This window comes from Balaenoptera physalus, assembly GCF_965194825.1.
Source record: "Balaenoptera physalus genome assembly, chromosome: 6".
Taxonomy (NCBI): domain Eukaryota; kingdom Metazoa; phylum Chordata; class Mammalia; order Artiodactyla; family Balaenopteridae; genus Balaenoptera; species Balaenoptera physalus.
In genome coordinates, this window is record NC_138885.1 from 130,949,597 (window position 1) to 130,973,687 (window position 24,091).

Genomic DNA, 24,091 nt, shown 5'->3' on the forward strand with positions numbered 1-24,091 from the left:
ACTACTAGGAGTGGATAAAACCCCCATTTATTTGATAAATGACGTTTCCATACTTGCTTGGCCATTACTGTTTGCTCTGTCCCTCTGCAGCACCCCTTTCTTTGGGGGAAATATTCCTCTATTCCCACCCTATGGTTTTATTGGGGTCTACCAATCTCAGTGACCTATCCCTTTGACCACAGAAATAGGCACATGGTTCAGATCTCACCAGGCCCAGGCCCCTGAGTTGGCCTATGACAGAAACCCAGCTCAAGCTTAAGGGACTTTATTGTTTGCATAACTGGGAAGCCTAAGGAGGGTGGCTATTAGCTAATCAAAGCCAGGCATTCAAACGATGCCACATCTCTTTCTCCCCACATCTCTCCTCTGCCTCTGTGTAATGACTGTATTCTCTCCCACTGTAAGGGACCTTTCTCCACGTGCTGGGGGGTGGAGGCGAGGACGGAGACACCTGCAGATGTCTTCCTCCGATATCCAGACAGAATGTTACAGAACAACCGCCTGGTCCCGTTTGTCTGAGTCCCCAGTCACTGTGGCCGGGAAGATGGTTCCTCATAGATTGGCCAGTTTTAGCTCAAGTGCACGTCTCTGGGGCCAAGAGGTGGGGTGTGGAGATTGACAGCCCCAAAAGAACCCTGCAAAATGAGGGAAGAATGAGTCTCCAAAGGAGATTTGATTACCGTCACCAAATCAACGGGTAAGAGGTTAACAGTAAGGGTAAGAGGTAGTGGGAATTGAAGAACAACAGTTGTCTACAACAGGTTGCATGCCCGCGGCTATATGATTGACTCAGGGCTGGGTATGTGGCCCAAGCCAGGCCCTTCAAAGAACTTCCAGGGATTTTTCCCTCTCTGGAGCTGGCAAGGAAGAAGTCTCTTTGCTGTAGTGCTTAAGGTGGTCAGCCTAGAGCTGCGTGTGGGGTTCAGTCTCAGGGTTCCTGTTGTACTGAAGCTGGGCGAACCTGGGCAAATACCTGAGGGCAGTTGAACTTTCTGCAGAAAGGAATTTGGTCCCCTCCAGCCCAGGGGGTGGTAGGAGGTTGGCTTCCCGTAGTCACGGTCCCCCGAGCGGGCCTCAAACATTGTAATGTTTAAAAAATTATGAAAGTTCTTTATTATAGTCTAACTTCTGAAAAATAAAAATAGTTTTTCTTTTCCTGATTTTTTTTTTAAAGGCCTCATTTCACTCTTTTTTAAAATTTTTTTTGTGGAAGAAACATACTTTATTTATTTATTTATTTATTTATGGCTGTGTTGGGTCTTCGTTTCTGTGCGAGGGCTTTCTCCAGTTGCGGCGAGTGGCGGTCACTCTTCATCACGGTGCGTGGGCCTCTCACTATCGCGGCCTCTCTTGTTGCGGAGCACAGGCTCCAGACGCGCAGGTTCAGTAGTTGTGGCTCACGGGCCTAGTTGCTCCGCGGCATGTGGGATCTTCCCGGACCATGGCTCGAACCCGTGTCCCCTGCATTGGCAGGCAGATTCTCAACCACTGCGCCACCAGGGAAGCCCCTCTTTTCCTGATTAATATGTAACCTGTGCTGCATCACCAAGTTCACGTGTCAAGATTTTTCATGTCAAGATAAGGTTGACCAGAAAATTCTTGAAATCTTTTTTCGTGTCCATTTCCTGAATCAGTCTGAAACAATAAAGTATCACATTATCATTATAACACAGACAATATAAATGACGCAAATGGATGTGTAAGCCACCACCCCAAAACAGGCACTGCTCACATTTCAGTTTACATCCTTCCATATATTTTTCTATGTATATATACACATAAAGATGCATATATTTTAATATCAAAATGCTTTTGAACCATAACACTGTTTTGTCGCCTCTTTTTCCACTTAACCACAATTCTTGAGCACGTTTTATGTGGCTGGTCCTGTCCTGGGCACTTGGATTGACTCATGTAATTCTCCCATTGTCTTCATTCCACGTAAATATATATAGGTGTATGTCATCATTTTCTATGGCATTTTAATGTATGGAGGTCTCAATTTACTTAGTCACTTTCTTAGTGTTGGATTTGTACGTTGTTTCCATATTTTTACTATTATAAATGCAAGAATATGACCACAGATGAGCTTAGATCTTGCAGTATATTGTGATTATCTTAACGGGATCAGAGAATCAGACCCCAACCCAGTAGGCTGGAGGAAATACCCAGGTGCAGGGGCAGGAAGTGAAGAATGGGGAGGGTGGTGGAAAGATATCCTCTCTCTGGAGCTGACGGTTGGGTCAGTGGGGCCTGGCTTTGCTGTAAGGAGAGGCCGGGGCCAGTTCTGGAGAGGGGTGATGACTGCCCTCGGCCAAATGGAAGCAGGGGCTTCCAGTGAGTGACCCTGGCCTGGGGCTGGGCCTGCAGTGGCTGTTATGTTGCTGTCTGTGCCATGCTGTCAGTCCAGTCACCGGCACCTTCAGGCAGCCTGGCCTTTGCTCTGCTGGGGAAACTAGGAGGAGCCAGTCCTATGTTCTGGATAACATAGTCAAAGGAAACTGTGTCCCTTCCCTCAAGGCCAGATCGGGGTAACAGGAGCGTTACTAGGTCAAAAAATATCCATTTAAAAAGGCTTCTGATACATATTGACCAACTTCTCTCCAAAAAGTTGTATATACTTACACCCTTCCCACCAGCAGTGTGAAAAGCCCTTTTCAGAACTCTCCCCAACACTGGGTGTTACAATCTTTTGCACCTTTGTTCATCTGGTGGGTGAGGAAAGACCATCCCAGGAGTTTTGCTGTGGTGGTGGCAAGTGTGGTTTTCTTTTTCCTTTCTTCTTCTTTAAATCTTCCCTCGGCTACAGGTAAGGTTGAACATCCTCTCATGAAGTCACTGGCCATTTGCAAAGTTTGGTCAATTTCCACTTCATATCCATTGCTCATTTTCCTACTAGAGTATTGTTTTTTTTTTTTTTTTTTAATTTTAAGTATTTGTTTATTTATTTATTTATGGCTGTGTTGGGTCTTCGTTTCTGTGCGAGGGCTTTCTCTAGTTGTGGCAAGTGGGGGCCACTCTTCATCGCGGTGCGCGGGCCTCTCACTATCACGGCCTCTCTTGTTTCGGAGCACAGGCTCCAGACGCGCAGGCTCAGCAATTGTGGCTCACGGGCCTAGCTGCTCTGCGGCATGTGGGATCTTCCCAGACCGGGGCTCGAACCCGTGCCCTCCGCATTGGCAGGCAGATTCTCAACCACTGTGCCACCAGGGAAGCCCCCTACTAGAGTATTCTTTTACTCCTAATTGATTTGTAATGGCTCTTTATATATCAGGAACATTATGCCTTTGCTTCTCACATGTCAAAATGCTTTTTCTCAGTTTCTGCTTTGACTTTTAAATACATGTGAATACCATATGGAAGTCTCAGATTTTTATATAGTCAAATCCATCATATTTTTTAATGGTTTCTAGCTTTGGTGTCATTTTTAGAAAGGTCTATCTTTTCACCTCCCAAGATTAAATAAACATCACTCTTTTCCCTAGTACTTTTATGGAGTTTTGTATGTGTTGGTTTATGTGTACGTTTTTACTTCTAACCTATCTGGAATTTATTAAGGTGTGAGGTAGGGATCCAGCTTTATTTTTTAATACGGAAAAATTTTAATGCAGGTGTTACCAATCGCCTACTACAATCATTTAAAAATTCCAAGTAAAGCATAAAACATCTAACTTTAGACAATTATTATTTCTTGATGAAACCTCCAGGCTAGTGTTATTTACAGAACACACTGCTAGACCCAGTAATTAAATTTTTTGAATTCCTTTATTAAGTTGTTTAGCTACAAGCCTGTCATCAGTTGAGAAAACTTTGTCCAGAAAGCATGATTTTTTAAAATTACTGACATTTAGCCATCTCTTCCTGGCAGTACTTAGGTAGCAGCTCTCACCATTTACTAAGTCCATACTAACTCATGGCAGTCAGTCCATGTCACAGGAGGATGTGTAACTTTTCACTCTCTCTAGTGCAGTATTCTGTGGGTCGCAGTTGGGAGAGGTGAGCATCCAGCTTATCCAAAAGAGATATCAAGTCATTAAAATACAACTTAAAGAGAAAGGAGGGCAGAATCCAACCATTTTACTCCGCTTGAGATTATATGTGATCAATGTCTCTTTGTAACCAAAACAGCCTGGTCCGGGGACTTGCAGGTTAAGGAGCAAACTCCAGATCTGTGTGAGGAACTGGGCTCCTCTCTGAGCACCTGGGTTTCGATTCTGCCCCTGGAGCCGAAGCCAAGGAGACAGCATTAGTGAAGGTGACAAACGATCGTATGCACCTGAAATCTCTTCACGGAGTGATGAAGAATACGAGAGGGCTCAGAGTGGCCAAGGGACAGAGAGCCCGACTGCTCACAGCGGTCCAACTTTGGGTCACAGTGTACATTTGCTCTGCAACACTGACATGCAAGAAATGCTACATTTTGGGGACTTCCCTGGTGGTGCAGTGGTTAAGAATCTGCCTGCCAATGCAGGGGACACGGGTTCAAGCCCTGGTCTGGGAAGATCCCACATGCTGCGGAGGAACTAAGCCTGTGCGCCACAACTACTGAGCCCGAGTGCCACAACTACTAAGCCTGCGCTCTAGAGCCCACAAGCCACAACTACTGAGCCCATGCGCCACAACTACTAAGTCTGCGCTCTAGAGCCCATGCTCCACAACAAGAGAAACCACTGCAAAGAGAAGCCCGCGCACCACAACGAAGGGTAGCCCCCACTTGGCGCAACTAGAGAAAGCCTGCACGCAGCAACGAAGACCCAACACAGCCAAAAATAAATAAATAAATAATTTTTTTTAAAAAAGAGGGAAGTTAAAAAAAACAAAAGAAATGGTACATTTTTCTCTTTTTCTAAATCAGATTAAATGTGACTCAATCTTCATCTATTCTACTGATAGGATGGTCTATTTCATCATTTTTAGGAGTCACTTGTCTGCCCAAGCATCCTGGGGTGGGGGGCATTGGAGTCAGGTTTACGGCAACTCAGAGGGTTTAACTGGGAGAATTTAGTGGGGGGACTATTCATGATAAGGGAATTAATAGGGGATAGTGACGGAGAGCTGGAACATGAAAGAGGGGCCTTTCAATAGTACTTTTAACCAAAGAAAGCAGCCACTGCCAGAACATGGCCGAGCAGGGCAGAGAATGAAGAGAATGGATTTGGGAGGTGAGAGGGTAAGTGAAGAACAACCGGCACAAGGACGTACAGGAGTCCTGAAAGAAACCCCCAGCCTGTGGTCACACTGGGGTTTCTGTGCCCCAGTGTAGGGAACTGAGTCTTCCCAGGCAGGAGCTCACTCCCATCTCTGGTCATCCAAGTCTGCTGGCACCACGGGTGGGACCAGGGGGGTTGGTTGTGTGTGAACAGGAAAGGCTGTGCTGCCTTGGGATGCTGGTGCTTTCCCTGGACACCCTGGCAACATGGGGAGGCGGCCTCTCCCTTCCCTTCTCTTCTAAGGACCCCCGTGGGAGTGCTAATCTCCAAGGTGGCAGCAGAGGTGGCAGAAATCAGGCACTAGTATAGGGACTGTGTTTCAGAGGCACTGCTGGGGCTCCCCCTGTGGCTGGAGCTGCAGTTGCACCATGACCAGGAGAGCCAGGGACCTGGGTCCACCTCGGGCGTTTGGGCTACAGGGCTGGAGGCACCAAAGCTAGTGAGTGAGGCTGAGGGTAAGAGTGGAGATGGGGTGGGGCCCTGAAGTGGTTGTCTTTTGTCCCTGAGGGACTGTCGGGATTTCTGCTTCCCCAGCAGGCAGCTGGAGGAGCTCCAGGAGGACAGATTCAGGGACACATCCAAGCACTACAGGAGGACCTGACATATTAGGGGAGGTTTCACCCACAAATTGCCTTCCTGCTGGCAAGGCAGGGAGGTCCCAAAGCCAGGGTAATGTGGGCATGAATGTACATGTGATCTTACTTGTCTGCCAAGCAGGCGAAGCCTATGGCTTTCCCACTACGTTGGTTTTGGTATGGTGAAAAATAATTGATACTTCGTAGGGAAATAGGAATGGATTCATGAAGTCCATAAACTTACCTCCATAACATTGAAATTGAACAAAACCTGGAGATGTAATTGCCTTTTGAAAATTCACCTTATCTGGCGGAGAGCTTTGAGTTTAGCTAATCACAAGAAACCTCCTTTTTATGATATTGTCCCTATGAAAAACAGAGCTTCTCTCCAAATTTTTATTATAAGTCAATGCCTTGGACAAGTTTACATCCCTGGAAAGGATAAATTCACTTGACATTTTGAAAAGTGTTCCAGAGGCAAAAAATCTTCTCATTCTTCAGTGACTCTAACACAAAATTATAGAAATATTACAGGCATACACCTCAGAGATACTGTGGGTTTGGTTCCAGACCACTATAATAAAGTGAATATCGTAATAAAGCTAGTCAAATGAATTTTTTGATTTCCCAGTGCACATAAAAGTTATGTTTATTCTATACTTTAGTCTATTAACTGTGCAATAGCATTATTTCTAAAAAAATGTATATACCTTAATTTAAAAATAGTTTAATGCTAAAAAATGCTAAGCATCATCTGAGCCTTCAGTGAGTTATAGTAGTGACATCAAAGATCACTGAACACAGACCCCTATAATACAACAATAGTGAAAAAGTTAGTGATATTGTGACACCAAAATGTGACACAGAAACACGAAGTTAGCAAATGCTATTGGAAAAATGGTGCCAATAGACTTGCTTGGTGCAGGGTTGCCACAAAGCTTTAATTTGTAAAAAATGCAGTATCTGTGAAGCACAATAAAGTGAAGCATAATAAAGTGAGGTGTGCTTGTATGTACTTTTTTATTTTGGCACACTATACTTTAAAAAAATTATATTTTTATTCTTTCTGGAATTTATTTGGGTTTACAGTGAAGAATACAACTGTTTTTCCCCAAATGGGTAGCCAGTTGTCTCAATACCATTTATTGAGTTTTGTAGCATAATTGTTAAGTTTTTCTCCCACCAGTTTAAACTTTTACTGTTCTCATGCTGAATTCTCATACATACTTATGTAAAGTTTTGGACTCTGTTTTATTGCTTTTCCTGCTTACTCCTGACCATATTGTTTTATTCACTGTGGTTTAAAAATATGTTCTAATATCTAGTAGGGCATATCAGTCCCAGGATACTCTTCTTTTTCAGGAAATTCTTCTATATTTATTTTCCAGAAGAACTTTAGAGAAATTTATCCAAGTCCACCAAATATCCTGCTATGATTTTATGGCATTTTCTTGAATTTACACATAAACTTAAGGTAATTTAACATCTTTTCAATATTTAGTTTTCCTATCCAGGGACAAGTTGTGCTTTTCCATTTTCCATAGCTTTAAAGTTTTCTCATATAGGTCTTACACATCTTCATTAAGTTATTCTTGACTTTTTATAGGTTTTGTGGCCATACAAATGGGATTTAAAAAACAATGTTTTCTTGCTGTGGATTTTAAAAATTATGTTTTATTACCAGTTATTGCTGACATAAATAAAACTATTAATGTTTACATGTTATTTTAAAATTTGGACTAATAACTAAATATTCTTATTGTATTAATAGTTTTTCACTATTTTCTTGGTACTTTTTTTTTGGTTGTTTTTTTTGGGGGGGGTTGATATATGGTCATATCTTTTTTAAATTTTTAAAATTTTATTTTATTTATTTTTTTATATAGCAGGTTCTTATTAGTCATCAATTTTATACACATCAGTGTATACATGTCATTCCCAATCACCCAGTTCATCACACCACCCCCCCCCACCCCCCTGCAATATCTTGACGTATAATGATAACATAGTCTCTTGTTTTCCAATTCTTCTTATTGGGTTTAGTGAAATGATCATTTAAAGGAAATATAAAAGTGGCCCCATACAAAATACATTTTAAAAAATAAAAATAAAATACCCTCCTATATGACAATAATAACCCATCAGCAAATACATCTAAAAAGCCCATTAATAATAGCCATATCAAAAATTAAACATAATTTAATGTTATGGGACATGAAGGAACTCTTGACTACATGGAGAGCTGTATCACGTGTCCCCATGAGAAGATTTAGTATTATAAAGATGTTAATTCTGCCCTAAGTTCTGCATAAGTTTAACATGATTCCAAACAAAATCTCAGTATCTTTGTGATTGCTGAAAAACTGATTCCAAATTTTCTCAGGAACCATAAATTTATGAAAATGATCAAAAAGATTTTTTAAGAAGAAAAGTCTTAAGGCATAAATGTCCTCCTAGATACAAAAGTGTGTTATAAATTCTAATGAAGGATGTGTTACTGGTAAAGGACTAGATGGGTTGAAAAAAATAGAACAGGGGGTTCTGAGATGGACCAAATTTATCGAGGCAGGTCTCAACTATCTGGATCGGACAAATAGATTTAAAGCAATGATAATAGTGCATTGCTAAAAATTCCCATATATGAACTGGATAAAACAGGCACATATAGAGAAGGCATCTGTTACACCGAACAGCCAGGTAACCACGGACACCTCCTGCTGCTGCCCCAGTAACTCCCTGCTCACCTCGCCAGTCTCACCGGTCACAGCACCTGGCTGTGAAGATGGACCCTTTGGGGCTCCCCCACAGCCAGTTCCAAGAGAAAGATCTAAAGACTTAGATCCTGGGAGGCCTTTCTGGGGATGTACTGGGTACACAAGGCCATGGGATTTTCAGCTGAGATTTCACTAAGAACCCAGTTCTGGGTGGAGCTGGTCCAGCTCCTCTGATCTGGATAAAGTGCATCTATACTGTGCCTGGAGAGAAGGGAGGTAGGGTGGGCCCTCTGGGGCCTGGCTGCCTACACCTCCAGACACTGGGCTGGTGGGGAGACCTAGCTGGGGGTGGGGGGAAAGCTCTCAGCTTCCTCCAGAGGATGACCGGTATGGGGACAACCTGGTCACCTCACAGGTAGCAGTTCCCTGGTGGCAGAAGAAACCAAAGGCAGGAATGGAGGGAGAGACTGGCCTCCAGGATGCAACTCCCCCAAACACACCAGCTTCCCTGCCTTGGTCTCTTCCAAGAGTCCCTCCACATTCCGAAGGTGCCCCTCCGCAGAGTGTGTTTTCTTAGTGTGTTCAGTGACACAGTGAGAACACTTTGTTAAAAAATAAACCCAATGGGAATTCCCTGGCGGTCCAGCGGTTAGGACTCAGCAATTTCACTGCCAGGGCCCGGGTTCAATCCCTGGTTGGGGAACTAAGATCCTGCAAGCTGAGAGGTGCAGCCAGAAAATAAATAAATTAATAAATAAAATAACCCCACGTCTGGATATGGGTATTTTCAGACTAAAAACTTGCTCTTCTCTGCAGATAGATGGCATAGCTGGTAGGGAAGATGTTGACCAGTATTTTCAAACAGAGTTCAGTGACTATTTTTCTTCAAGAAGAACAAAACTATGACACCTGAATAAGGTGAGTGAGTTCATTGTCTATCTTTTCTCCCCATGGTTGAACACATGCCATCCGTAATGTTGAGATAAAAGTGCAAACGTTTTTACAGCATCTGACAAGATAACACTGGTGAATGTGATGTTTGAGAATTTAGTTAAAAATCCTCATGGAAAGTACGAGGCAGTGGAAAGCCCCAGGCTTCCACCTCATGGCTGTCTGCAGGGCCTGGCCCTGTGGACAGGCCTCCTTGCAGTGGGAGGAGAGGACATGAAAGCTTCTAGGTTGGCAGCCAGAAAAATAGCCTGATCCAAAGGGGGGGGCAATAAGAAGGGGGAACTAAGATGCAGACCTAAGAGGAGTGCTTGAACAGAGCTCTTGAGGACATAAAATCTGGCTTCACAGTGGTATCCACAGCACCCAGGCCTCTGCCAGTTACCTTATATATATCCTCTCAATGATGCATGAGGTAATTATCTTTATCCTCATTTCACAGATGAGGAAACTGAGACTTGACCAAGTGGTCTGCCCAAGGCCACGGCTGTCGGTGGTAGAGATGGGATTCAAATCTCTCTGAACCTGCTTGTCTTCACATAGAGCAGGCACCATGAAAATGTCATTTGGATGGACGGATGGATGGATGGATATTGGGATGGAGGAAACTGGTAACAGACAGGGGAACTGGGTGCTGTTGGACAGGGATGGGGGGAGATTTATTCACTGGCTACTCTTTGGTATCTCTTGAATTTTGCACTAGATGAATGTATTACTTTTCAAAATAAATACAGAAAAATAACAAGGATTTATATCTCCCAAGCAGAATAAAAGGCCACTTTTGAAGATTAAGAATCAGCTTACCTTCAGTTTTCTTTTTTTTCCAAAATATTCTAATCAGCAAGATGCCCTGGCTGCTGTTCCATTCCTGTAAATTAAAAATAAATGAGACAGAGACTTCCCTGGTGGCACAGTGGTTAAGAATCTGCCTGCCAATGCAGGGGACATGGGTTCGATCCCTGGTCCGGGAAGATCCCACATGCCGTGGAGCAGCTAAGCCTGTGCGCCACAACTACTGAGGCTGTGCTCTAGAGCCCGCGAGCCACAACTACTGAGCCCACATGCTGCAACTGCTGAAGCCCGCGTGCCTAGAGCCCATGGTCTGCAACAAGAGGAGCCACTGCAATAAGAAGCCTGTGCACTGCAGCAAGGAGTAGCCCCTGCTTGCTGCAACCGAAGAGAGCCCACACGCAGCAATGAGGACCCAACGCAGCCAAAAATAAATAAATAAAATAAATAAATTTAAAAAATAAATAAATGAGAAAAAAATGGACAGGAAATTGTTTATAGCAAGAATGACAGAAGATGGTTAATATTACACTTTAATAAGAGATTTTACAAGTTACTTGGATTGAAGGTCTTAATAGAGAATTGGATAAAGTCATGAAAAAAATATACTCAGAAGAAAATACATTTATAGCATCCAAGATAAGCCTCTAATAAGTAAAAATTAAATTGTTTATTATAACAAATATTGGAAATAACCTATGAATCTAACAATATGCTGTAATTCTAGTCAAATAACTAATGGAAAATTCATGTGGGATACTACTACACATTTATTTAAATTGATGCTATAGAATTGTATTTGTTGACATGTTATGTGAATATTTTCAAGTTTTTGAAGGTAAAGAGTAACAAAACAATGTTAAAGTATATTCTACTGGAGGACTCAGTTTTCAATTTCAAAACTTACTACAAAGCTACAGTAATCATGAAAATGTGGCACTGGTATAAAGGTAGGCAAATCAATGGAATAGAATTGAGAGTCCAGAAATAAACCCATATATCTACAGTTAATTGATTCTGACAAGGATGCTAAGATCATTAAATGGGAAAAGAATAGTTTTTTGAACATTGGGACAACTGGCTAACCACATTCAGAAGAGTGAAGTTAGACCTCTACCTAACACCACATACAAAAATTTATTCAAAATGGATCAAAGATCTAAACGTAAGTGCTAAAAGTATAAAACTCTCAGAAGAAAACATAGGTATACATCTTCATGACCTTGTATTAGGCAACAGTTTCTTAGATATGATACGTAAAGGACTAGCAACCAAAGGAAAAATAGATAATTTGGACTTCACCAAGCTTAAAACTTTTTTCATCAAAGGACATTATTAAGATAGTGAAAAGACAACACACCAAATGAGAGAAAATACTTGCAAATCATTTATTTGATAAGAGCCTAGAATCCAGAATACATAAAGAATTCTTACAACCCAACAATAAAAAGACAAATAACCCAATTAAAAAATGAGCAAAGGGCTTGAATAGAAATTTCTCCGAAGAAGAAGATATACATATGGTCAATAAATATCATCACTAGCCATTATGGAAATGCAAATTAAAACTACAATAAGATGCCACTTTACTAGATACTACTCCACTAGAATGGCTATATTTAAAAAATGGAAAATAACAAATGTTGTCAAAGTTGTGGAGAAATTGGAACCCTCATACATTGTTGGTGGAAATGTAAAATGGCACCGTTACGATATGACCCAGCCCATATGACCAGGCAATTTTACAACTATATATATACCTAAAAGAATTGAAAACATCTGTTCATGCGAAAACTTGTACTTGAATGTTCATAGCAGCATTATTCACAATAGCCAAAAAGTGGAAAGAACCCAAATGTCCAGCAACTGATGAACAGATAAACAAAATGTGACATATATTATATATATGAATATTATTTAACCATAAAAAGGAATGAATTAGTGATTCACGTTACAATGTGGATGAATCTTGAAAACATTATGCTAAGATAAAGAAGCCAGTCATAAGGGGTCACGTATTGTATGATTCCTTTTATATAAAATGTTCAGAATAGGGAAATCCATAGAAACGGAAAGTAGATTGGTAGTTGCCTAGGGCTGGAAGGATGGGAGGGAAATGGGGAGTGCTAATGGTATGGGATTTCTTTTTGGTGTGGTGAAAATGTTTTAAAATTTATTGTGGTGATGACTGTGCAACATTGTGACTATACTATAAACCACTAAATTGTACACTTTAAAATGGTGAATTTTATGTCATGTGAATTATACTTCAGTTTAAAAATTTCAAAAAAGTATATTCCAATCCAAATCCAAATGTATGTCTACCTACCCATGTATGTATGTCTGTATGTATATATGTATGTACTATGTATCCATCTACCTACCAATCTACAATCTATCTAACTTTAGGTAGCAGAACTACTCATAAATTTTTAGTTACTTCTTCATGTGAACATTTATAATTTGTATAACAAAGAAAAAAATAAAAGAAAACCCTAAAATAAACATGGAAAATACTAAGATACAATTTTTAAAAGAAGGGGTGTAAAATAGTTTCACATTATACAACTCTGCAACATAAAAATATGGTACTAGTAATAGAATAAAATGAAAATAAATGTGCAAAAGTGGTAAAATTATGTATGAAGCAAAAACTTTAAAACTTTTTTGTATTGTAATCTTTATCTTTACAAGTAGGCAGGAAGTGAACGTATTTGCCTTACAAAATGAATTGAGTTTTTGTTTATTTACTTGCTGTTGAAAATGTTAATGACAGCAATATCAAGTCTAGGTGCTTTTTTCAAAAATTTCACTCAGTCATTCTACAAATCTTCACTGAATAGGTTTTCTATATTTCTTGTGAACCTTCCCTTTTGCTAATCTTTTCCTGTTGTTCTGAATTTTCTTCTTGTGTTGGTTTTATTCAAAATTGTTAATTCCTTTTAATTTTAAAATTTATTTGATTTTAGCTTTGAATTGTATTTCCTAATAACTGAAACATTTTTGTGTTTATATAGTCTTTAGATTTTTGTTTCTCTTGTATTTTCTTGGGTATTTAATTTGCTATACTAGTAGTCTGTAAATATTATATTAGTTCATTGTTAATCTCAGTTTTGCATATTAAGCAGATATTCTCTTTTTATCTAATTAATTTATTTGATTTCGTATTTGTTACTGTTCCTTTTAAAATTTGTTACTTATATCTTTTAAAAAAATTTAGGTGTAGATTTAGTTGATAATTTTTCCCTTTTTCTTGTTACCATAAGCATGAAAGATACCAGAGTTCCTTCAATACAGCTTTAACTGTGTACCCGGTATCTCTTTTTTGTTTGTCTTTAACATAACATCCCCATATTTGGTGTTGCCTTTTCAACTTAATCGTTCCATCACAGAACTTCCTTCTATTCTTGCCTGGTCATGTGCATATAGGTGATGTATTGGCTTTCTCTCCAATTTTATCATATGGAAGTCTGAGGAAGCACGTGTAAAATCTTTGCTTAGCTATTGTGAATATCTTTATCTTCAAAATTGCAATTAATTTTTGTGAAAGCTTAATGTACATTTGAGAAAGCTCTCTATTTCTCAATTTTCCCTTTTTGGATCAGTTCCTCTAATCACCCTTTTGTAGAAGAGAAACAGAGGCCCCCGAGGTGTAGGGACTTGCTGACAATCCCTCAGTGGGGCTGGGTTAGAGCCTGTGTTTGGGGCCAATGAATGGAGTATTGTGGAGAGTTTACGCCAGCAAGCTCCAACAGCACCCTTCTTTGCTGGTGCCCCGTTCTGTTGAAAAGCTAAAGAGCAGGACTGCCTTAGGCCAAACAGATTGTTTTGTTGGCACTTTCCCTGCAGCCTCCCTGCTGCACACAGCATTATACTAGCCTGCTGTCCTTGGGCTTTTCTTTGGCTTTGCCTGAAGAAGGGGCTCTTTCCTAGGATGCTAGCTTCTCATGTAAACAACCCTCCAGTGGGTCCTGCCACTGGTGTTCAGGGCATGCCCAGATATGCAGGAATCCTGGGATGAACATAACTTATTCAGTCAAGCTGGGACCCACTATTCTTGCTTTTGTGTAAGCATGATTTATCTGAGCCAGGCTTTTAAATTATTCTATCTCCCTTTTCTTTAAATGTTTTTTTAAAAACAAGATTCATAGGTGTGGATTTTGTCTTTTTAATCCAGTCTATGATTCTGTTTTTTAAATAGGAGAATTTAGTCCATTTACACGTAATCTTATAATTGTTCTAACTGTGTTACTCTGTATTTTTCTCAGTTAATAAAATTCTTTGTTTTCTCTTTAATATAGGATTTCTATTGGATGCTGTGTTTTTTGATTCATTTAAGTGAGATCAAATGTAACATTTTCTGAACAACCCAATTTCCTAGTGTTTTACTATATTTTCATTTATCCAACAAAAAGCAGACTGCACACATTTCTTTATATCTGTTCTAATTCAAAAATGTTTTTTCTTATAAATAGATTCAGAATTCTTTTTGTCATTCTCTTACCTTCTTCAAGTCCTCCTAGGTCAAATCCTCTTGGTCTGATTTTGGCATTCTGAAAAGTTAAATATTTAAAAATACAGTTATCACATTTAATGGCAACTATACTTTATATCATTGTTTTTCAGGCTAGGGTATGCATATCTGTGGAGATGGGCTATACAGTGCATAAAATTATCATTTCTCCCTTCATTGAAATTTTGCTACCCTCCCCTCCAATAAGAGCACGTGTGTGTGCACGCACGCACACACACACACACACAGCCCCTAAGGATGGTGTATACCTGAGTAGCCATAATTCTACTGGGTGATTCTGTTTCCCTTGCTTAGCTGATTGGCTCCAGCAGACCCCTAACCCAATTCATAGGCTGACCTGAGCCAATCAATCAGATGTTTTCTCTCTAGAACTCTAGAATGCAGAGACTCAATCAGGGTTGGGCATTGGAAAAGGAGAGACAGACCCACTCTTCACTGACATTATTCCCCACCCCCACCCCATACATGAGTCCTTGGAGGAGTATTGATATCTGAAAACAAATATCGAGGTTTGGTTAAGAAGAGAAAGTGCCAAAGAGAACTTTGGTAGGCTACAGTGTCTGCTCCGAGAGGAAGAATAAAAGTTGCTTCTGTCAGTTAGGACCATCATATACAAGATACTTTGTTATTTTATACTCCTAAGAGTGACTACTGTATAGGATAACTTCTTGTTAAACAATATTAGCAAACACATGTATTTACTATGTGCCAGGCACTGTTCTAGGTGCTTTACATATATTGACTCATTTAAATCTCACAGAAACCTTATGAGATGCTATCATAATCACCCACATTCTATAGGTGAGGAAAACGGAGGCCCAGAGAGGTTGAGTAACTTGCCCAAGGTCACACTGTGAGTAACTGGAGGAGTTGGATTTGAACCCGGCAGTTTGGTTCCCCACGTCTTAAGTGCTACGCCACATTGCTGCTGTATTGGAGTTGCAATTTGAGAGCGCCTTTTCTGTTATTCTAGCTTCATATGAGGCTGGTATCTGGCAGGAGACAAGGCACAGAAGAAAAGTAAAATTCTGTCCTATAAAGACCTCCCTCTGCAGTAAATTCTCCAACAAAACAAAGTATAAGCATTCTGGATTTGGTGAATTAAATATGATTCTTTATTTTCTCATTTAAAGTGTAATAATTGTTAGATAACATTTGCAGTTGCTGAGCTATACGTATAATTCAAGTTAAAAACCAGAAAAATATGCAAGATGGAAGATCAGAGAAATAAAAATTAAAATAAGATGATAAGAGAGTATAAAAATTAATACAAATTTAAAGCTAAAGATGTGGAAATAAAAATTTAGAAAAAATAGCATTGTAAATGAGAGAATTTTCTAAAATTCACATTTAAAGTAGCATATGTGAAATAAAAAAGAAACAAAAGGGCAAAGAACTAGAAAAAAATTTTAAATTAAACCGAAAAAAGTTAAGACTAATATGTTGATGGAATCCTGATACAATAAAGATTAAAAATATTTAAGAAGATGAAAATTTAAATAAGAGCTAGTAGGTAAAAGAGAAATTAAGATAAAGGCTAACATCTATGAGGCAAAAAAGTGGGAATATTCTAGAAGGATTTGTTTTTTAAAAGTTAGGATAAAAATAATACTATGAAGATAGAAGGAAGAGAGAAATGTAATTTTTAAAACTAAGTTTAAGACTCCTAGTTGGAAATAGTGGTCTGGGTGGGTCTAGTTGCTGCAGTTGAGGAGGCCAAGAACAATTGATATGGTGTTGATGAGACATATTTTCTGCTCACCCACAGCCCTCTCAGCCCACAGTACTCTGCCTGCACAGGTATGGGCTTTATAATGCACCCCACATCTGATGTATGGCCTTCCAAAGTCACACCCCCAGGGCAGCAAGCACTCTTTCACTTTGGTTGTTGGAATATGTTCAACTCTACCTTAGGTTTTTCTTTAACCTATTTAATAGTTCTTTCATTATGTTTTACTTCAAGGCAAAATTAGCATGTGAAAGGCAATCAAAACATGTTGTTGAATGAATTTATTTCATCTTATCTCCTTGAAGTTTTTGTGCTGTTTGGTCATTACACTGTTCACGAACACACACTGCCTTTATCACCTTGCTTCATCTTTGAGGTTGTAATACATCTTACTGAACCTGAGTTGCTTGGTTATTTGCTCCTTTCACCGTAACTGGTGGCAGTGGAATTGGGTGGGGGGAATGACACAGTCTACAGGACTTGTTCTTGGACCGGGCTGTTTAGGGTGACAGTGTGGTGATGGGGGACAGTGGAGTCAAGGGTGACTCCTGGGTATCTGGCTTTGTGACTGGGTGGATGTTAGTACCCAGGAAGCTCAAGTTGGAGATGGTGGTGGTTAGGAATCAGGGTTGGTATGGACAGCTCTGGGGCAAACAAAGCTTAGATTTCAGACACAGTCCCTCCTAATGCCAAAATGGAATTCTCCTGGAGGCAGCAGGTGGCTCAATTCATATAAGAACAGGGCATGGTAACTCCAGTCCTCCACTCATATCTTGGGTCTTGGGGGCACTCCTCAGTCGTTAATTGGCATCCGTCATCCAGAGACCAGTCAGACAAAGCACATCACCTGGAACCTTCCATGCCCATACCACCCTTGAAGTACAGAGTTCACCCACAATTCCCTGCAGTTCTCAAAGAATATGCCCTTCATAGCAATGATAAATTTCTATTTCTTGAGGCACCACTGAAATGTCCCAGAAGCCTAGCCAAGTTGAGCCTAATGAATCACCTTGGCCCTTCAACAGAACACAGTTCTTTAGAATATTTGCTATATTCAAGGCTGCCAGGACAATGTGGGGTAGACTTTATCTGTTATACTTCATGTATTTGGGGCTTCCTTTTTCTAGGTTACAAGTTAACTTTGTCCCTTCTGTTCACAAAACAACTAACTTTCCTTTACCAAATTGTAACCATTTTCTGGCCCTGCCTTGTTGATGTTACTCCTAGGCCCCTTTGGCTGATACCTGGGTGTTCTAAACTCTTCAGCCACACATTTTGAATTTCATGGTTTCCTTCCATGGATGTATGGTCACATCCATTGTGGATGGATTTATTAGGCTCTCAGAGAAGAAGAATATTTCTCTTTTGGGGGGGAGCTTATTGTAATACTTGTGATAATGGAAATGGACTGGAATTATGGAGATATGCTTGTGGGGCAAGCCTCTCATCCCAACTCACTCCAGCATGTGCTGTGGTCATCCTTTGGCCCATATGAGGAAGTGTAGGGCCCACTTCCCTTAGAGGACATGGGGATATGCCCACCTGGCCCCACGGTGTTCACACTGGCTGCCACTGCACTTTCTGCCAGCAGTCCGATCTCAGTGGGATCTCTCTGTTCAATTTATGTACAAAAACTGTCCTTCCTCTTCTATTCCTGCTTCTAACTATTTTTGGCTTCATCTCGCATTTCTGGCCCTGAAAGCCCAGCTACGATGTTTTCAATCCTTTGTCCTTTTCTTCTCTGGATCTTCCCATCTCTGGCTCTATTGGGCTCTCTCCCATCCACTGAATCCCTGGACCTCTACCACCCTCTGCTTCCTGTCCTTGCTGAGTTTCTTCCACTCTCTACAGTTTGAATAGACAAGCTTTGCCTACATCACAGTTTTGCTGAGGGTTTGGAAGGGACCTTTGTGAACATTAAAAACCAGAGGCCCACGGGTTCTCTTATTCTTTAGGCAAACATTGACTGAGGCCTTTGTATGTGGCAGGCACTGTAGATGCAAGGTTAAATAACAAATATTTTCCAACTTCAAGGAGATTGGTTATTAGTAGAGGAATCCTGAAATTTGCAAGTACTGTGACAGTGCTTTTGAAAACATTAAGGCATTCGGGAACAATTTAATGTATCTCTTTCCCTTGTTTCAACAAGGAAAATATGGTGGTAGACTCCTTCACTATACAGATTCAATCCACTGTCAACTTTGACAACCTAGTCCTGAATTTTGATTTTCCTGTGGTCACCACTGGGCTCTGGATCTCCACGGCATTTTACACTGGTGATTACCTCCTTACTGAAATTCTTCTGCTGTCTCCTCAACAGCCTTTCAAACAAACATTCTGCCTCCTCTTTGGGGGTTCCTTTTCCTTAGTTCACAGCTACCATATTGATGTTTTCCAGGTTCCATCCTTAACCATTCTCTCCTCTCTACACACTTCCCTGGGCAGGCCGTACAGACCTTTCGGTGGGTTTCTCAGTCGAGCCTACACTCTTCCCTGGAACATTCTTCCCTACACTTTTAACTTGGTTGAGGTCTCCACCATCAGCTTTTCCCCACCTGAGTCTGGGTAGGCCCGCAGGGCAGGCTCCCCTAGCTTCCTTCACTTGCGCATCCCAATACGATATGCAGGATACTGCCTGCCTGCCCTCCCACCTGCCTGTCCGTTCGGAGGGCAGGACCACGCCTGGGTTGCCCCCCTCAGTATCCCAGGGCCAGCCCTGCACCTAGCCCTGAGCAGGTGCTCACTAACCAGGCGTGGAGTAAATCAAAGGATGAGTAAAACCTTGTCACAGGAGAGGACCGGCGTGGCTACACCCATAAGCTAGAAGTTGGGGGCAGGCGTCGCCGGCTGGGTGAGAGGCGGCCCGGCGGGTCACAGCACTGAGGATTGGGGCTGGGGGCATTCAGGAGCAGGGCGGGAGGGCGCCCGCCAGCGGCTGGCCCCTGAGCAGGAGGCCGGGCAGCAACAGCCATCGGCTACAGCCAGTCGTCTCCGCGAGGCCAGGCCATAGAAGTCAGGAGTGCGCTCCACCTGGCCCTGCCCTGCTCCGGCCTCCGCAGCGCAACTTCAGCAGACCACCGCCTCCGCTGCGCGCTCACCCCGCGCCTCGCTTTTGGCCCCTCCCGGCCACCGTTGCTCTCCATAACTCCGCGCCCGTGACCCGGAAGAGCATTCTCCTTAGCAACTGCGGGATCGCGGCGGCGCTTGCCTCCCGGGAGACAAGGTGAGGCCTCCCTGTCCCCTCCTCGCGCGCCCGACCTCGACCCCTCCCCAGGAGCGACCCCGGGTCTGGCCTTCGAGGCCTCTGCGTCGCTTCGGGGGGCACCTGCGCCGGCGGCCCCGGGCGAGTGCCCTTTGCCTCTGGAATCGTTCCCCGGCCCTGGCGTCGCCCCTGCCCACCCCACGCCCCACGCTCCTAGCCCACCCGGTCTCCCAGGCCCGTCCCCTCGCCCCCGAGCCCCGCCGGCCCTCCCTTGTAGCCTAGTATGGGGTCCTGGGAGGAGAAGCAGAGTTAAACAGGGCCTATTGCTGTAGAGAGAACGCTTCCCGAGGTTCGGGTCACCTGTGGACGCGTTCTTATGGGTCCGGATACAGATGTTTGGGATTGACAGGGATGGGGCGCCTTAGGATCCTTGAACAGCAGCCACTTTATTGTAATACTTGGTGTTTGCCTGCTGCTTGGCGCTTTACAAACTGGTATACTTTATCTGCTTCGTTGATCGTGGAGACTCATTTACTCGAGCGTTTTGAACTGATCCTTTAACTGGGAATTAGCTTTCCAGTTTTTAGTGCGTTTAGTATTCTGTAAGTTAGATTTTGTGTCTTAACAGTTTTCTACAGAAGGACCTCTTCTTGGGACTGAGTAGGTCTGGGAACAATTTCAAGTGAAATTTGCTACGTTGAAGAAGTAGGGGCAGGTGTTGTTAATATCTTTGATTTACATTTGAAAACAGGTTCAGCACAATCTCTGTTAAAATCCCAGCTGGCTTTTTTTCCCCCAGAAATTGACAAAGTAAAATTTATATGAAAATACAAGAGACTGAAAACCTCCCTTAACTGAGTTTGAAGAAGTGGGACTAAGGAAACGCTAAGCCTTATTTGAACATTGTTGGATAACTACATTATAATTAATCCAATGACAATGGAGCTAAAACTGAGGCATATGAACAATTTTCAAAAATGACATTATATGGGACTAAAATGTAGGAGTTTATATATCAAAATCCATTATTCAAAACAGTATAATTTCATTTCAGCTCAATAAGTATTTATTAAGTACTTACAGTACTCAGCATTTCCTTAGAGACATAGAAGAGCCAGAGAAATTTATACAGGTATCTGAATTGATTTTTTTTTGTAGGAGTTGAATAGGGATTTTAGGCTCAGTTGCTTTGGGCATCCTCCAAAGATTCATTTGTGAAGATGTGCAAACTCTTAAGCAGACATTCTGTGATATCTTACTGCTTTCTTACAGGTTTGGTGCCCATTTATTCACTTATTCAACAAGTATTTGAGTGCTCACTTGGCACTAGGCACTGTGTTTAGCATTGGAAATTGGGGAGAGTGAAAGCATGCGTGATCCCTGTCCTCAGCGGATGCAATCAAATTAATCACGTGAATGTAAAACTGCAACTGTGACAAGTATTTGAGTTAGGGGAGTCACAGCAGTGACATTTGAACTGAGATCTGAAGGATGCACAGGAAGGGAAGAATGATCTAGTCAGAAAAAACAGCAAGGGCAAAAAGACCCTGTGATGGCAGGTTTCATGGAGAGGACTGGGGACTTAAGATACAGATCTGTGTATCGCTCAGGAAGAGTGTAGAAGAATCTAGTGAGAGAGGGGGTTGGAGAGGTGGGCCAGAGGGTGCTGGGCCTTGTAAGCAGGTTGAAGAGTTTATCTTTGGAGTAGAGAGAAACCTCTGTACAGTTTTACTTAGAGACTTAGGCTGGATTGTGGGTGGGGATGACACAGTTAGATTGTGTTTGACTAGCCTGCTTTGTATCTTCTACTATTGCTTAGTGTTTGCATTGTCTTCTCTTTCTTCGTTTTCTCAACATGCTCGTTCAGCTTTATTGCCGTTGAGGGAGACTCCAGGTACCATTAGCAAGGCACGTCTACTTTTTTTTTTAATTGGGAAAAAAGGAATTTTAGGGATTAGAATTGGACATTAGAAGTCAGTTGAGTTGAAATATTTTTGCATTAGTATGACTGCTAGGACACTAATTTCTGTGACTCTCTTTAATTGTGGTTAAAAAAATACATAGTATAAAATTTACCCTCAACCATTTTTTAAGTGTGCAGTTAACTATATTTACATTGTTGTGTAACATCGCTAGGACTTTTTCATCTTGCAAAACTAAATTCTGTACAACTGCCTATTTCTCCTTCCCACCAGCTCCTGGCAACCACCCTTCTACTTTCTGTTTTCATGATTTTGACTACTCTAGATATCTCATATAAGTGACATCATACAAGGTGTGTCCGTCCATTTGTACTTTCATACTCCTTCTCTGCAGTATCCTTCCTTCTCCCATCAGTCAATTCAAATCCTACCAATTCTTTAAGGCCCAGTTCCTCTCCCTTGTCTTTCAACTTGGATTAATAGGTCCAGAGTGGAAGAGGCCTTAGAAATTATCCTGTCTTATTCTAGGCGAGGAAATAGAGTCCTGTAGAAGTTTCAGTGATTAGCCCAAGGACAGACATCTTAGTGAGTTGGGGCAGAGTTGGGACTAGAGCTCTGGTCTTTCAACTTCTGGGTGGGTGCCTTTACTGCTTCAGTCTGCTTACATGTTGTGATTTCGTGCTTTATTCTTTAGTTAGACCAGAAGTACCACTGAGGCACAGAAACTGATTTCCACATCCCCATTCCAATATGTTGAGGCATATTGGATGCCTAGGAAGTATTTGTTGACAAATTGATTGTCTTTAGGATTTTCATTGCCTAAAAGGTGACTCTGCATAAAATTTTGAACTCCATTGATTCAGATCCTTGATTACATTAATCAAATTTACATTGGTCCTTCTGCAGTTGAATGATTCTTTCACTTTTGCCATCAGCGTTGAGACTCTCTCACTTTTTCCTCTCTTTATTGCACGTGTTTGCCCATGGCATGTACACTTGGGTTCCCCTGCACATTTTGATGAGGAAGCCATCAGAAATGAAAAAGAACACATTAAACTTTTTAGGTTAGCTGATTTATTTTGAGGCAAAGGTTTATGTTTATTTGTGAGTTTTATTACTGCTAAATGGTTTTGAAAGAGTCATGTTTGTACCACATTTTATAGTGTTCATCTCACAATGCTTACAGACTAGTTGATTTTAGGTATTGGACTGGAAATGATTTTGAGGTGGCTCAGTATTTTAAGTACAAAAAAAGTATAACAAAGTGTTTTCTGGTGTGAGGAAGATTTGTAAATTTTATTTTCAGCTTCCCCATTTATTCCAGACTTTGGTTTTCTGTAATGTTGACCAGCCTTATAGGATCAGCCTTCTAGGATACAGTTTTTAGAGTATCCTTTTACTGTAACCTTCAAAAAGTTTTTTGTTTTATCTGGGGAGTTTCTGTGGGAAATGAAGTTCATTTTCATTCAAATACTACTAAACACATGTACAAATCAAACTGTGGGCCTGGAATGGTTCTGTAAATCCCTCTGCGGTCCGGCTATTGGTGCCATTATTGGTGACGTGAGAGAAACTCAGCCAGAGTTCTTGTTATCTTTATTAGACTGAGGGTGGTGGAACTGCACAAGATGCTTGTTTGTGTCATGTAACAGGAGGTAGAAGGATTTGACAATAAGAACTTTTCAGATAGCGTTTTATTTGGAACCATAGCAAGAACTTGATGCCCCAGAGTTGCAATTATGTGATTAACTCTCCTGTTGATGCTAGATTTAGTCAAGTTTAGTCAGCCATTAGTCTAAAAAAACTTCTTTCCCAATTTTTAAAAATTGTGATAAAATACACATAATATAAAATTTACCATCTTAACCATTTTTGGTGTACAGTTCAGTGGTATTAAATACATTCATAGTGTTTTGCGATCATCACCACCATTCATCTCCAAAAACTGAAATTCTATACCCATTAAACCATGATTTCCCATTCTTCCCAGCCTCTGGCAACTACTAGTCTGCTTTCTGTCTCTGTGATTTTGACTACTATAATTACCTCACGTAAGTGGAATCACACAGTATTTGTCTTTTTGTGCATAATGTTCTCAAGGTTCATCCATAATGTAGCATATGTCAGAATTTCCTTTTTAAGGCTTGTATGTATATACCACATTTTGCTTATCCATTGATCCATTGATGGACACTTAGGTTGTTTCCACGTTTAGCTGTTGTGAATAATGCTACTAATGGACATGAGTGTGCAGTCCAACTACTTCTGATTCCTTTCTTAAAACCCAGTAATAGCTGCCTCTGGGATGCACTAGTGGTGGCAGACAAGAGATAGTGTTCACACTAATAGGAAGGGACTTTCATGTTACACAAAGCACAGTGAAAATGTCTGATGAAATTAGCTGGAGATAAGGGCTAATGAAGAGGTACCTTGCCCTCAGAAAATGCCTTCTAATTAGAAAGTTAAGA

The 24,091-nt window shown here is 41.3% G+C and overlaps 1 protein-coding gene and 1 long non-coding RNA gene across 3 annotated transcripts in view; one reads left to right on the forward strand and one right to left on the reverse strand.

Moving 5' to 3' along the window:
* Window positions 1-1,221: 1,221 nt before the first annotated feature.
* On the reverse strand, window positions 1,222-19,224 carry LOC309662977. Its single transcript, XR_014265055.1, has 2 exons — window positions 10,252-19,224; window positions 1,222-1,635 (listed from the first exon to the last, which is right to left on the reverse strand). It is a non-coding gene; the product is annotated as an uncharacterized lncRNA (long non-coding RNA).
* Window positions 19,225-19,384: 160 nt separating this feature from the next.
* The window catches only part of DIS3L2 (DIS3 like 3'-5' exoribonuclease 2), a 380,422-nt gene continuing 375,715 nt past the window's right edge, over window positions 19,385-24,091 (forward strand). The window contains exon 1 of one of the 2 annotated variants that reach the window (XM_082466171.1): window positions 19,385-19,722. The gene's annotated coding sequence lies outside the window, so the exon portion shown is untranslated. The remainder of the gene's footprint in view (window positions 19,723-24,091) is intronic. The other variant, XM_082466170.1, reaches the window with a different exon arrangement.